Source organism: Mauremys reevesii, linkage group 3 (genome assembly GCF_016161935.1).
Source record: "Mauremys reevesii isolate NIE-2019 linkage group 3, ASM1616193v1, whole genome shotgun sequence".
In the NCBI taxonomy this organism is placed as follows: domain Eukaryota; kingdom Metazoa; phylum Chordata; order Testudines; family Geoemydidae; genus Mauremys; species Mauremys reevesii.
The window spans coordinates 66,708,398-66,720,750 of record NC_052625.1 but is presented as its reverse complement, the minus strand read 5'-3'; the positions used below and the strand labels follow the sequence as shown (position 1 = coordinate 66,720,750).

The 12,353-nt window shown below is 43.9% G+C and overlaps 1 non-coding gene across 1 annotated transcript; it reads left to right on the top strand.

Moving 5' to 3' along the window:
• Positions 1-5,971: 5,971 nt before the first annotated feature.
• TRNAM-CAU lies at positions 5,972-6,044 on the top strand. Its single transcript has one exon. It is a non-coding gene; the product is annotated as a tRNA-Met (tRNA).
• The last annotated feature ends 6,309 nt before the right edge of the window (positions 6,045-12,353 follow it).

Sequence of the window (12,353 nt, the reverse complement as noted above, 5' to 3'; positions counted from 1 at the left end):
CATGGACCAGAGTCATTGCTGCATTTAAGGCATATTACTTATGCCGTACTTTCAACTAGCTCAGTCGTCAGGGGCACCGATAGGGAAGGCAAGCCTACGATTCGGCAATTTTGGGATAATTACAACATCCTCAAGTGTATTGATAACATTAGTGAGTCCTGGGCTGAAGATACTCAGGCACGCGTGGATGGTGTGTGGGGGAAGTTGTGGCCTGAATGTGTCAATGACTTAAAAGGATTTAAAGATGTCCCTGCTATGAAGAAAGATATCCTTGGCTTGGCCAAGAAAGTGGGTTTTGATGAGGTGGAAGAAGCCGATGTTACACAACTTCTGCAATCATACGGAGAAGAGCTAACCAATGAAGAACTGATGCAACTAGAGGTGATGAGAGCAATGGAAGAAGGGGGCCAAGAATTAGAAGAAGAACCAACCCATCGAATTTTGACTACCAAACGTCTTTCTGAATCTGGCTTGCAAATTCTTAGTGATGACTATCCTAACAGGGAACGCAGCTCCAGCGTGATTAGAGGAGTTGGTGATGTAATGAATTGCAATAAAGAAGTTTACCCCACCCCCACCCCAAAAAATGGAAAGCAATACCATCTCTAGATGTGTTTTTTCCAGTAGGGAAAGTTCTGTAAGAGGAGCCGCCAGAGGATCCACCCTCTTCCACCCTCTGACTTCACCACCTCAACCAAGCTTCAAAATCATCATTGGTGAGTACAATATTAAATTGTTTGTTTAAAATTATATAAAACTTATACTGTACATGTATACGTCTTTTGTCTGGCAAAAAAAATTTCCCTGGAACTTAACCCCCCCATTTACATTAATTATTGTGGGGAAATTGGATTCACTTAACAATATTTTGCTTAGTCGCATTTTTCAAGAACGTAATGATGACGTTAAGCAAGGAGTAGCTGTATGCCAGAGTTAAATTGAAATTGTTATTGTAGTGTAGTGTTTTTATTTGTCATGCCACTTCATTCCCTTTTTAATTGTAACCTTATTTTATCTAGCTCTACTCTTTTACTGTAACCACTCACTTCTAAATAAATATTACTTTTGTTTGCAAAGATTTACTGCTTGACTGTCTATTCTTGATCGGAGATCTGTAGCCGTGTCCTTTCAAGGGAAAGTTAGCTAGCCGCGGCTTTGCCTGGAACCTCCTTCAGGGCAGGCCAAAACTTTAATTATCAGAATAGATAAATTAAAAATAAAGGTTTTAAATTAAGAGCAGCATTTGTAGGCAACATGATTGGCTTAATACAATTGCTTTCAAATCTTCCGGCAACACCTCCTCTACCTGACCTTGCTGCTTCTGATAGGGGGAAGAGCTCTGGGGGGGTCTCTCCATGGTTCCTGCTTCTTCTGATGCAGGAAACCAGGTGCTGAATGTCATCTCACTAAGAGTCTGCTTTCGGTGCTGGCCCTGGCCTGTGAATGGTCTTCCTAGATCCATCCTTCAGCAGACCTCGGTGGTTCACATTACTTTATGTTCAGGCTGTTGGGTATTTTTTTACATCCTCGGGTGAGACAACAGGGAGATGGAAAGGGAATGGAGCCTCTGTAGTTGGGTTTTGGTCCAAAAGGTGTTGATAATAGGCACATCCAACAGTACTGGACAAGCACGGGTGACATTGGAAGTACTTAATTCAGCACTGAAACAATTATGGCACAAAAATTACATCATAAAGCAGCAAGCCTTTTTTTAAAATCCCCAGCGTGATATTGCAATGCAGGCAGGTGGGCTTCATTAGTCTGTAAAAGCAGCTGCACCATATGTTACTACCCTACAGGTTAAAAGGTGAGCATTTGGAAATGCTAGCTATGACTTCTTCCACCTTCAGCCACACATATGAAAATGTCTGATATTTGGCTGCTCTTGGGCTGATTCTAGGAGAAGGAAGGGTCACCCTCAGTTCCTGTGGCCCCGGGGGCCCTCCTAATATTAACAGGGTTTGTTTTAACTTTAGAAAAAAATCTAGGTTATTCATTAGGTCTCCTTACATCACTTTCATGACATCTCAGGCTCATATTTGTGATCATCCACTAGGGGGGGCTAGAATGTAACTAGCAGATCTCTGTAAAACAATTGCTGAAGCATAACTATTTAAGGGATGTAACTGTACATATGAAGCTGCAAGTACCCCTCCTCTTCCTCATGAATATCAGTGCTGAAACAAAGCAGTCCCCAACATTTGGACTGACCCCAGGCCTGATCCTGTGAAGGCCTGAGTCCCTTTTACTCCCACTGACTTGAATTTTTTTTGGTGCCTTTCCAGAGTTGCACAGCACCTTCTGGATCACAGAGGCATGTATAAGGTCCTCATTTATCCTAGCACATCTCAGCCCTGTTCTCTTGCACACTATTCGTATTATAGGTGCCCACTCCGTGGGTGCTCCGGGGCTGGACCACCCACAGAGAAAAATTAGCGGGTGCTCAGCACCCACCAGCAGCCAAGCTCCCTCCTATCCCCCCAGCACGTCTCACCCACCTGCAGCCCCACGGATCTACTCCTCCCCCTCCCTCCCAGCACCTCCCACTCCCACAGCTGTTTCTCAGTGTGCCTGAGGCTCCGGGAGGAGCGGGAGGAGCGGGGATGGGGCCAACGCACGGGAGTGGGCGGTAAGAGGAGTGAAGCGGTAGGGTGGGGGCAGAGCAGGGGTGGGAAGAGGTGGGGCAGGGGCATGGGGGAAGGAGTGGGGGTGGGGCCTGGGGCAGAGTGGGGAGGTCGAGCACCCCCGGCTAGTGGGGAAGTCGGCGCCTATGATTCGTATCAACACAAACACTTGTCAGTGCATATTACATTCCAGGATTTCTTTCTTCTAGTTTATTATTTTAACTAGGGACAGGCACATTTTACATAAAAATAAGAATTGCCCTGAACCTTTGCTCCATCCCTTGAAAGGAACTTTTACAAAGTTAAAAAAATATGCAGTCCCTTCCCCACCCCCAATTTTTCATCAGTTGCTTTGTACTTTCTGATACCAGTCCGGACTGAACATGGAAATGTTGAAATGTTACAAGGTCTTACTACATGTTCTTGTGGCAATAAACAGTAAGTCTCTCGTAAGATCCTCTGTGTGGGATTCTCAGTGAAAGCCTATAGAGCTGGGCTAAGAATTTTTTTTTAATGGGAGGCCTAAAATGTGACTTCAGAATCCATAGTTAGGCACTGATAAAAATGTCTGATTGACTTCACTGGAAACTGTGAGGTGCTGAGCACTTTTGAAAATCAGTCCACTTATTTATGTAGGTGCTTTAATATGAACATGGGTGTCTAACTTTAGACACCCAGTTTTTAAAATCTTGGTTCCAACAGGCTTAGACATCTTACATAAGGTTTTGGTTGCTGAACTGAACAACTTAAAGTATTTTTATTTTTTTTATTTGGCTATTACTAGTTTTTCTAGGAAGAGGTATTGAAAGAGAAGAGAAGGTTGAAAAGAGAGAGGTTTGGAACAGAGGAGAATGGAGACAGAATGACTGAGAAGGAAAGAACTGGGTGGGTCATGCTTTTGTACCAGATATGGACTGGTCACAGAGCTTCTTACTGAACAAGATACACAGCAGATGTGTTCATTGTAAGTAGGGCTGTCCCTAGCCATTTTGGTGCCCTCCACAGCCTCCCTCCCACCATGAGGGAGGGGGCATGGCCCCGGGCCTGGGGGGTTGGCCCCAGTGCTCCATGAGGGGGCAGGAGCAGGCTTGGGGGCCAGGGGGCAAATCACCCCCCAGCACGAGCCAGTGGAACAGATTGGGTTCAGGCCGGGTCGCTCTACTTCCTGCTGCCTAGTGAGTGCAGGGCGGGCCCGACCCCACACTCACACGGGGGCGGTAAGTGGAGTGACCTGAGCCCAGCCCACTCCACTCTGCTCCCCTGGCTCCTGGCATTGAGACTGGGGGGCAGGGGAGAACTGCACCCCAGGACTCACTGGTGGCACGGCTGGGAGCCGGCGGCACGGAGCCGGCGGCGTGGAGCAGGCTGGGGCTGGGTCACTCCACTTACCGCTGCCTAGTGAGTGCAGGGCGCCTGACCCCTGCTGCAGTCCTTAGGGGAAGGGGTGGAGTGGGGGCGGGGCTGGGGCAGACTCTGATTGACTTTGCCCCTGCAGGTCCTTTTATGCGCATCTGCTGGGCCCTGATTGGCTGCTCCCTGCAGCCTCTTTCATTGGCAGCTTCACCACAACCAGTCTAGGAGGCTTGGAGGACTTTTCTTCTGCTCCTTTCAGGGACGAGGTGTGGTAGGACCCTGAGGCCTCTAGGTCTAATCTAGGCCAACCCATCACAGTCTGTCAACCCAGATTCTAAGTATCGCTGCAGCTCACTGTAGATATATCCTGAAAGCAGATAGTTAAGCTGAGGGACGCTTTGAAGGAAGGAGAGATGGAGGATACTAGCGGAGGAAGGAATGACATTGTGCATTAATACTTCTGCATATATCCAAATCTCTCCACCAGCAAGGCAGCAGTTACTATGATGGGTTTGCTAGTTTCAGAGAGCAGTATAGTTCCCTTTCTCTTTGTTCTTGTTTTTGAGTTTGGCTCACTTATCATGGGATTTGTTTATTAGCAGACTCCTAAACAAATCACAAATGCCAAACATGATTTTGTCCAGAAACAAAAAGTTTCAGTACAAACCCATGTTCTCTGAGTTACTATAATACAGGAGCTGCAGGAGAAGTGTTGAAGAAAAATATTGTGAGGGAAGGATGGAAACAGAAAACAGAAAAGAGAAGCAGGAGAAGAGACAAAACTGAGTAGTTAAAAAAGCAGAAAGTAAAGGAAGAAACAGAGAAAAAACAAAGGAAGATGGAGAAAATCCATTCTTGCAGAGAAGGAGCTGCTTGCCAGTCACAGCCAGGAAGTGCTGCTTGTAGAAAAGCTAAGTCACACTTTTGGCCCTTATGAAAAAGTCCTATAGGATTTAATATAACATGATAACTTTTCTTTAGGTTTTCTGCACCACCCTACTGAATTTAATAGAAATTTACACCCCTTCCATAGATTTATGTAGCTTGGTTTTACAAATAAAACCCTGCATAAAAAGCTTTCATTCTCTATTATATTCTACAAGTTTTCAGAATAGTTTAACAGAACCCAATTACATTTCTATAGAACCTTATTGGTTTCACCTCTATTCAGTTCCATAGGACTCTCCCATAAGGGGAAAATGGCCAATTAATCAGTAGTGGTGGCCCAAGGCATAGGACTAAAAGCCAACCAGCCAGGGTACCATGCTGCAGGATGTATGGCACTCTGGCTGGCTGGGAACTTAGTGGGGACTCAGATGGGTGCAGACAAAGCAGCAGAAAGCTCCTTTTAAGGACATTTGCCCAACAACCTGCTCTTCTCCTGACACCACCCATTTAGGATTGGCTGGGAACTGATGGTGCAGTGTCTTTGGCGGTAGCATCAGCCAACCCTTTAATCTGTTCCTGTGGAATGTGGGAGAGGTCAGATGCACGAATTATAGACCAGTGGTGGTGGCAGGGTACACCGATTTCTTTTCTTCAGTTTGACTCACAACACGCCAATGGTTGAATGCCAAAAATATCTGTTTACAGCAGCAATTCACCTGAGGGTAGGCCCTGTATATTAGGACAGAGGCCAAATTATCTGAGCTAGTTAGGAAAACTGTTGGGGAGGGTGAGATGAGGAAATAAGCAAAGACACAGGAAGAGGACAAAGAACTTATCTGCACTGCAGCTGCACAGCCATGGTGTTGTAATTGTGTTGCTGTAGCGTCATGGTGTAGATGCTTCCTATGGTGATGAAAAGGTTTTTTCCATCACTATAGTTAATCCACCCCTCCAAGAAGCAGTAGCTAGGTCGACATAAGAATTGTTCCATCAACGTAGTTACATCTACACCAGGCAATAGGTTGACCTAACTATGGTGCGTAGGGTGCAAATTTTTCATATTCCTGAGCAACATAGTTAGGTCGATCTAATTTTTCAGTGTAAAGGCCTTTTTAGTGCAGTTGGCAGCGTGTCAGTTTCATAATCTGAAGGTCCTGAGTTCAAGCTTCAGAGAAGGCATTAGTTTGGGGGGCAGGATAGCTCAGTGGTTTGAGCAGTGGCCTGCTAAACCCAGGGTTGTGAGCTCAATCCTTGAGGGTTCCATTTAGGGAACTGGGGTAAACAAACACACACACACACAACTGTCTGGGGATTTGTCCTGCTTTGAGCAGGGGGTTGGACTAGAGGATCTCCTGAGGTCCCTTCCAACTGTGATATTCTAGGATTCTATAAAAGCAGGGCCAAAAAAAAGGTGATTCAGACTTAGCCTGTTCAGGGGCAGAACTAAGTAACTGGAGATGAGGGACTAGGAAGAGATGGGATAACATGGAGATTCCACACAGTTCTTAGGAAGATGCAGGGAGCCTCCAGCCCACCTGGAGGAAGTTAAAGCTAATTCTTTGGTTTTGAAGTGCTTCCAGGTAAGATCTGTTTAGCAAAATATTCTCAAGGGAGATCTCAGTACTTTTCCAGTTTGTTTAGATATTTAAAAGTCAACACACCTAACTCTTTCCTTTGACATCTCAATATTACAGTGTCTTATGTTTACAGTGACAGAGCTCAATTTCTCTCCTAACTTTTACTGAGCTTATCTGCAAATTGTCTTTTCTAATTGCCTCACAGTGGCTTATTTGGTCTTTGGCTTTATTGGTTCAGTCCTGACTTTAGAGTCTCCACATGTAGAGCACATTCGACATGACACTGTCTTACATTTTGTCTCCTGTTCTTTCTCTTAGGAGTATGTTTGCAGCGATGAATGTTTATAACAACATGACCCAAGGAATTTCATCCTCCCCTGGAACATTGTGTAGGAGATCATATTAATGGACAAAGAAAAACGTCTGCTGGGTTGTAGCCAAAAGCTTGCACTTGCTAAAAAAAAAATCATGTTTATCCTTCTGGTATTGTGTACAATACAGGTTTTTTAACAAAATATTCACTTCTCAGCTTACAACCTAAAATGGAATCAATGAAAGAGGAATGAGCTCTTCACTTGTTTTTATGGCAAATCTATTAGTCATGACAAGTTTAATTCTGCCTCTTGACCAGATGCCTTACAAGGCTGTACTGCTCAGTTTGTGCTTGTAGAAATACCCATACGTGGTAAAATAAATTAGGGGAAGACTGAAGAAAAAATCTAAATGGGATAAAAAGAGATGGGACAGTGTAAAATGAGACTCTGATGATGATTTTTATTTGCAGGTGCAATGTTCCTGAAACTTCAAAGAATGGGTGAAAAGTTGAAGCCCAATTTTTACCAGTAAAAACTTCCATTGACTTGAATGAAAGCTTCACCTGAGTATGATGTGATGCCCCAATTCAGCAAAGCACTTATGTCAATGGGGGTTAAACATGTGCTTAAGGGGTTTGCTGAATCAGGGCCTGAATAAGGACTTCAGGATTTGGCTGATTTTATATGATGCAGGGGTTTGGGCAAAACTAAACTTTACTGTAAGATAACTGCCATTTGTCCTGCTTTGGCCTGCTAATTTATTCCAGTGTTTTTATTGTAAAGAAAATTAATACCATCAAATCTGGATTGAGGCATAGGTACTATATAGGAATAGGGCCTAAACTCCTTGTGTCATGATTAATTCAGAATCTCAGCCTTCATTTTAAAAAAATGCAAGCATCTAGCACTCATGACTGTGAAGAAAAGTTTGAAACAAGATCTGAGCATAACCGAGGCAGCAATGTGTGCCCAAGCTGCAGCCCGCCTGAAATAACAGCTCTGAGTGTAGTGAACCCCATGTATCTCAATGGACTGTTAACTCCAAGACACTGTTCAGGGGATGGGGGCAGAAGAGGTCCATCAATACCAGCCCAGCAGAGAACTGTGTGCGCCAGAAGGTTAAAAATACAGCAGCCCTGGTCCCCCAACTAAGCAGACACCCCTCACTGCTGGAGTAAATGGTGCATTCCCCACTTCTGCCTGTCTCCAAAGGTGAGAGAGGACCCAAGAGCAGGGTACACCTCCTGCAGCTCCTGGAATGAAGGATGCCCCTTGCTGCTGCCCTTGCCCATGCTTCTCTAGGAGAGGATCTCAATTATAGCTGTGCAGGAACTCTGGAATTTTTCTCCTACAGAAATTTTCACATTTAAAAAATACATCCATTCCAAATTGGAACAATAGGTCAGCTATGTAAAAACCTTTCACAGGAGAGCTATTTTCCAAAAATTCCATTTCAGGAGAACTGAAATGGAAATTTCAAAAAATTCTGGTCCCATCATCTTGGGCTCCCAGGCTCTCTGGCACACTGCCTGGTGAACTCAGGGGTGGCTCTAGGTATTTTGCCGCCCCAAGCACGATAGGCAGGCTGCCTTTGGTGGCTTGCCTGCGGGAGGTCCCTGGTCCCGCGGATTCGGCGGCACGCCTGTGAGAGGTCTGCCAAAGCCGCGGGACCAGCGGACCCTCCGCAGGCATGCCGCCAAAGGCAACCTACCTGCCGCCCTCGCAGCGACCGGCAGAGCGCCCCCCGTGGCTTGCCCCCCAGGCACGCGCTTGGTGTGCTGGTGCCTGGAGCTGCCCCTCGGTGAACTTCTGAGGAGCTTGGGAGCCCCAGAGGCTGCTGAGGTGGGCTACTGAAGTGCCAGGAAACCAGGCAGGTTTCTATCCAAAGTTCTGTTGAAATCAACACATTCCCACAGTTCTGGATGAATCTGCATTTTCTGATGGAAAAACATTCCATTGGAAAACTTCCAACGAGCTCAAGCCTTCATCATCACCATCCCTAACGTGGGAAAGGAGGAGCCATAGTGTAAGGCAGGATCATGGGGCTGATGAGAAAGCAATAAGGAGCCTTGCTGTATGGTATGCCTCACATCCTGGCTTGCCTTAATTCAGCCCCGACTATACTTTTAACAATTTAAGGTTGCCCATCCAAAATTAGATATGCTCATTCAATGCGATGTAGCTATTGAAATACTACAGGCAACTTGACAAACAAACAAACAAACAAAAGGGAGCCTGTTAGTAACATTATACTTCATTTCTAAAAACCCTTCTTTTTCATTACACTTGTCTTACTAAATTTGTTTTTTATCTGCAGAGGAAAGTGAATTCTCTTGATATATTTCCAGTAAGAGGTATATATATTTTTTATTATATATTTTAGTTGTTTAAACTCATGTTTATCAACTTAACTGACTGAGATGCAAATGAGATCTATTTGAATTATAGAGTCTGTATATAAGTTCAAAGCTGCTGGGTCTTTTTAGTGTAATCAAAGCAATTTCTTGCAATGAATAGGGACATTATTCCTTATATATAAATTTATCTTTTAAGGAGCTACGTGTGCCTCTGCTTTCTCAGATCAACCGTCATATTTCTATATAATTGATCTATCCATGTACTATCGTCTTCCACATATTATGAAGAGAAATGGCAGAGTTTGGTTATGTTTGATGTATGATTTTAATCTCTCCATGATACTAATGATTGGAGACTGGAAGAAAAAAAACTGAAATATAAGGAGTAACCTGACCTTATAAACTAACAAAGTGCTATCTGTAATCATGGATATGCAGAACCAGAGTTGAGCTAACATTTACTTTTTATTACTTGTAAGCACTGATGATCTTAGTGCCGACAGATAAAGACAGCCGTTGCCTCAGAGATTACAGTGTAGAAGGTATAAGAAATGTGTTGGTTTAGAAATAATGGCCAAATTCTCAGCTGTGCCAGACCTCTTTCAGTACAGCAGGCAGGAAAGGGTGGAGGACAATCGGGGAGCCTGTGATACCTTTTTGGTTATCTGCTAAGTCCTGGTACAGTTTAGAACACCTTGTGGGCTGCTCCAACGTATACCAGATACATCAATTTTAAGGCCAGAAGGGACCATTATAATTATTTAGTCTGATCTTCTGTATAACAGGGGCCATAGAACCTCACCCTATGATTTCTGCCAAAGTCCAAAAGGACTGTCCACCATCTGGGGACAGCCAGAGCACAGCACATGCTGGCCACAGAGAGAGAGAAGTTGATAGATGAGAAGAGGCAGATTTGGAAGTCATCAGCAAAGAGACTGAAGACATGGAAATAATATGTAGGGTAAGAGGAAGAAAAGAAAGTGTTGAAGGATTTGAAGGATTCCTGCAGAGATTGGGAGTGAGGGATGCAGAAAAGAGGATGCCAAAGTGGATGCTGAAAGAGGACAGGGCCATGAAAGCCAAGGGAGGAGAAAATGGCAATGGGGAGGGAATGATCTAAGGCTCCAGAAAGATCAAGGAGGACGAAAAAGGAGTATTGGCCAACAGGCTTAACCACGATGAAGTGATTCCTGACCTTGGTGGGTTTAGTTTTTGTGGAGCGGGTGGAAAGTAGATTGTGGAAATCCACGACACCGTTAGGAGAGGACCTGATGCAGTAATTGTAAATAGCCTATTGAGTTAGAGGTGAATAGAAGAACAGTATTTAGAAAGAGTGATGGGGCTGATGGTGAGGATTTCTTGAGCACTGGTGATACAAAGCATGTTTGTCCACTGAACAAAAGGAGCCAGATACATAAGGTCGAGTAGCTAGGGTGAGTGCGGGTTACAGAATGACTGTTGTGCTGTTATGTCTTAATACAAGCTTCAGCTCTAATATGGCAAAGGCCTAACTACATACATGGGGCACCATGATTCTGGTTCTTAGTGCTCATTTGTAATCACTTGGAAATCATTATTTAATACATTGCTTGGGACTTGATTTGAATGATTTCCACATTTGCTAGTTTTAAACAAAGCTTAGGGAGGCTATAATGCAGGTGCCTGGAGGCAGCAGTAATTAACGACACTACACTGCCAGTACTTAACGCCACCTGAGACAGACCCTGGCTGTAGCTATAACACTGGACACTCCACGATGGAATATGGGGTCTTCAGAACAAACACAGCAAAGAACACTAGGTTAGTAATAGATCTCAGGGATGGTCTTTTCCCTCCTTCAGCCCTAGATGTCTCACATAATTTTCCCTACAGGCACGAAGTGCTAGTGCTTTTTACTGGAGAGAAAAAAAAAGCAATTTTACTCAGAGCGGGTTTTTTCTTATGATGATGTTAAATGAAATAGCAAATGTTAGCTCTTTTCACAGACAGTGCGAAGATGGTCACATTTATATAGTTTGAATCATTAAAAAAGTTGTCCATTACAGTCATACTTTTTAGGCCCAGACACTCAACAGTATTTAGGCACCTAACTGCCATTGAAATTAATGTGCGTTAGGTCCTGAAAAATCTTGGGTATCGGAGTTAGACATCTAGCTTGCTTTGCGGTACTGGGCCTTAGTCCCTTGTGAGTGGGTGATTATGTCTCTCTGCACTTGTGCTGCTGGTGCTGCCACAGCTGTTGGTGGCAAGGGGTTAATATTTTCCTTGAGACATGTTGTAAACACATGTATTCCTCCCTCTCTGCCATTGATTTCATTGGTTCTGGAATCTGCATCTGGTTTCTAGAGAGCTTTGTTTTCTGACAGTGTTACTGCAGCAGTGTCTCCTTTGTTTGGGTTCATGCTAGAAATATACTGGATCATACGGTGAAATATATAGTGTAAGTGTGGTGAATTCCCTGTGGGTTACTCACATGCTATTCCTAGGAAGAAACTAGTGTTCACAAGCCTCTTGAGAGAATTGCAAATCTTCAGTAAAACAATCAACATTTTAAGCTATTCCCAAATATACGGGTTTAACCAAAGGCAGAAAACACTCTGGTATTGCACCCCCAAAAGGTTTTTATCAAGGTCAGCTTGGATTATATGCTACAAAAACATCCTCAGCTTTTCAAACAGGCCAATAAATTGTTCTCTGGGGAATCAGACTCTTGCAAATAAACCCCTTCCCTCACACTACCTCACTGATGTTTGCCTTTTAGACTTGGGAGGAAACAGTGAGTCAAAAATTATGCCTCTGAACCAACAAGCTGCTCGAGGAGTTCAAACTAGTGTAAGCATGGACAAGTGGGGTAGTTGAAACAGTAAGGCAACATTCAGAACAAGATGATGTCATGGTCTGATTTGGAACATTTTTAACAAAGAGTGAAAAGTGCACAATAAACTCTCTAGAAACGTTCTGGCAGTCAAGCAATTTCATTTTAACATAGGTGACTAAATGGACATTTTTAATAGGTTTGTCTGTAGTGAGCCAAAGTAGGGCCCTATGAGAAGAGAAGTGAAGCTTTATAATAGTAGCTTGTATAAATTCAGGGACTAAACCTGATGTTGCCATTTCAACACTAATAGCCTTAAAAATAGACTGAGGTCAAGGGAAAACAGAAAGGATTATACATTTTTATAAGACAATGTATCACATTTATTCCAGAACCAATTATATCTAATATGAGAGACCAGGTGG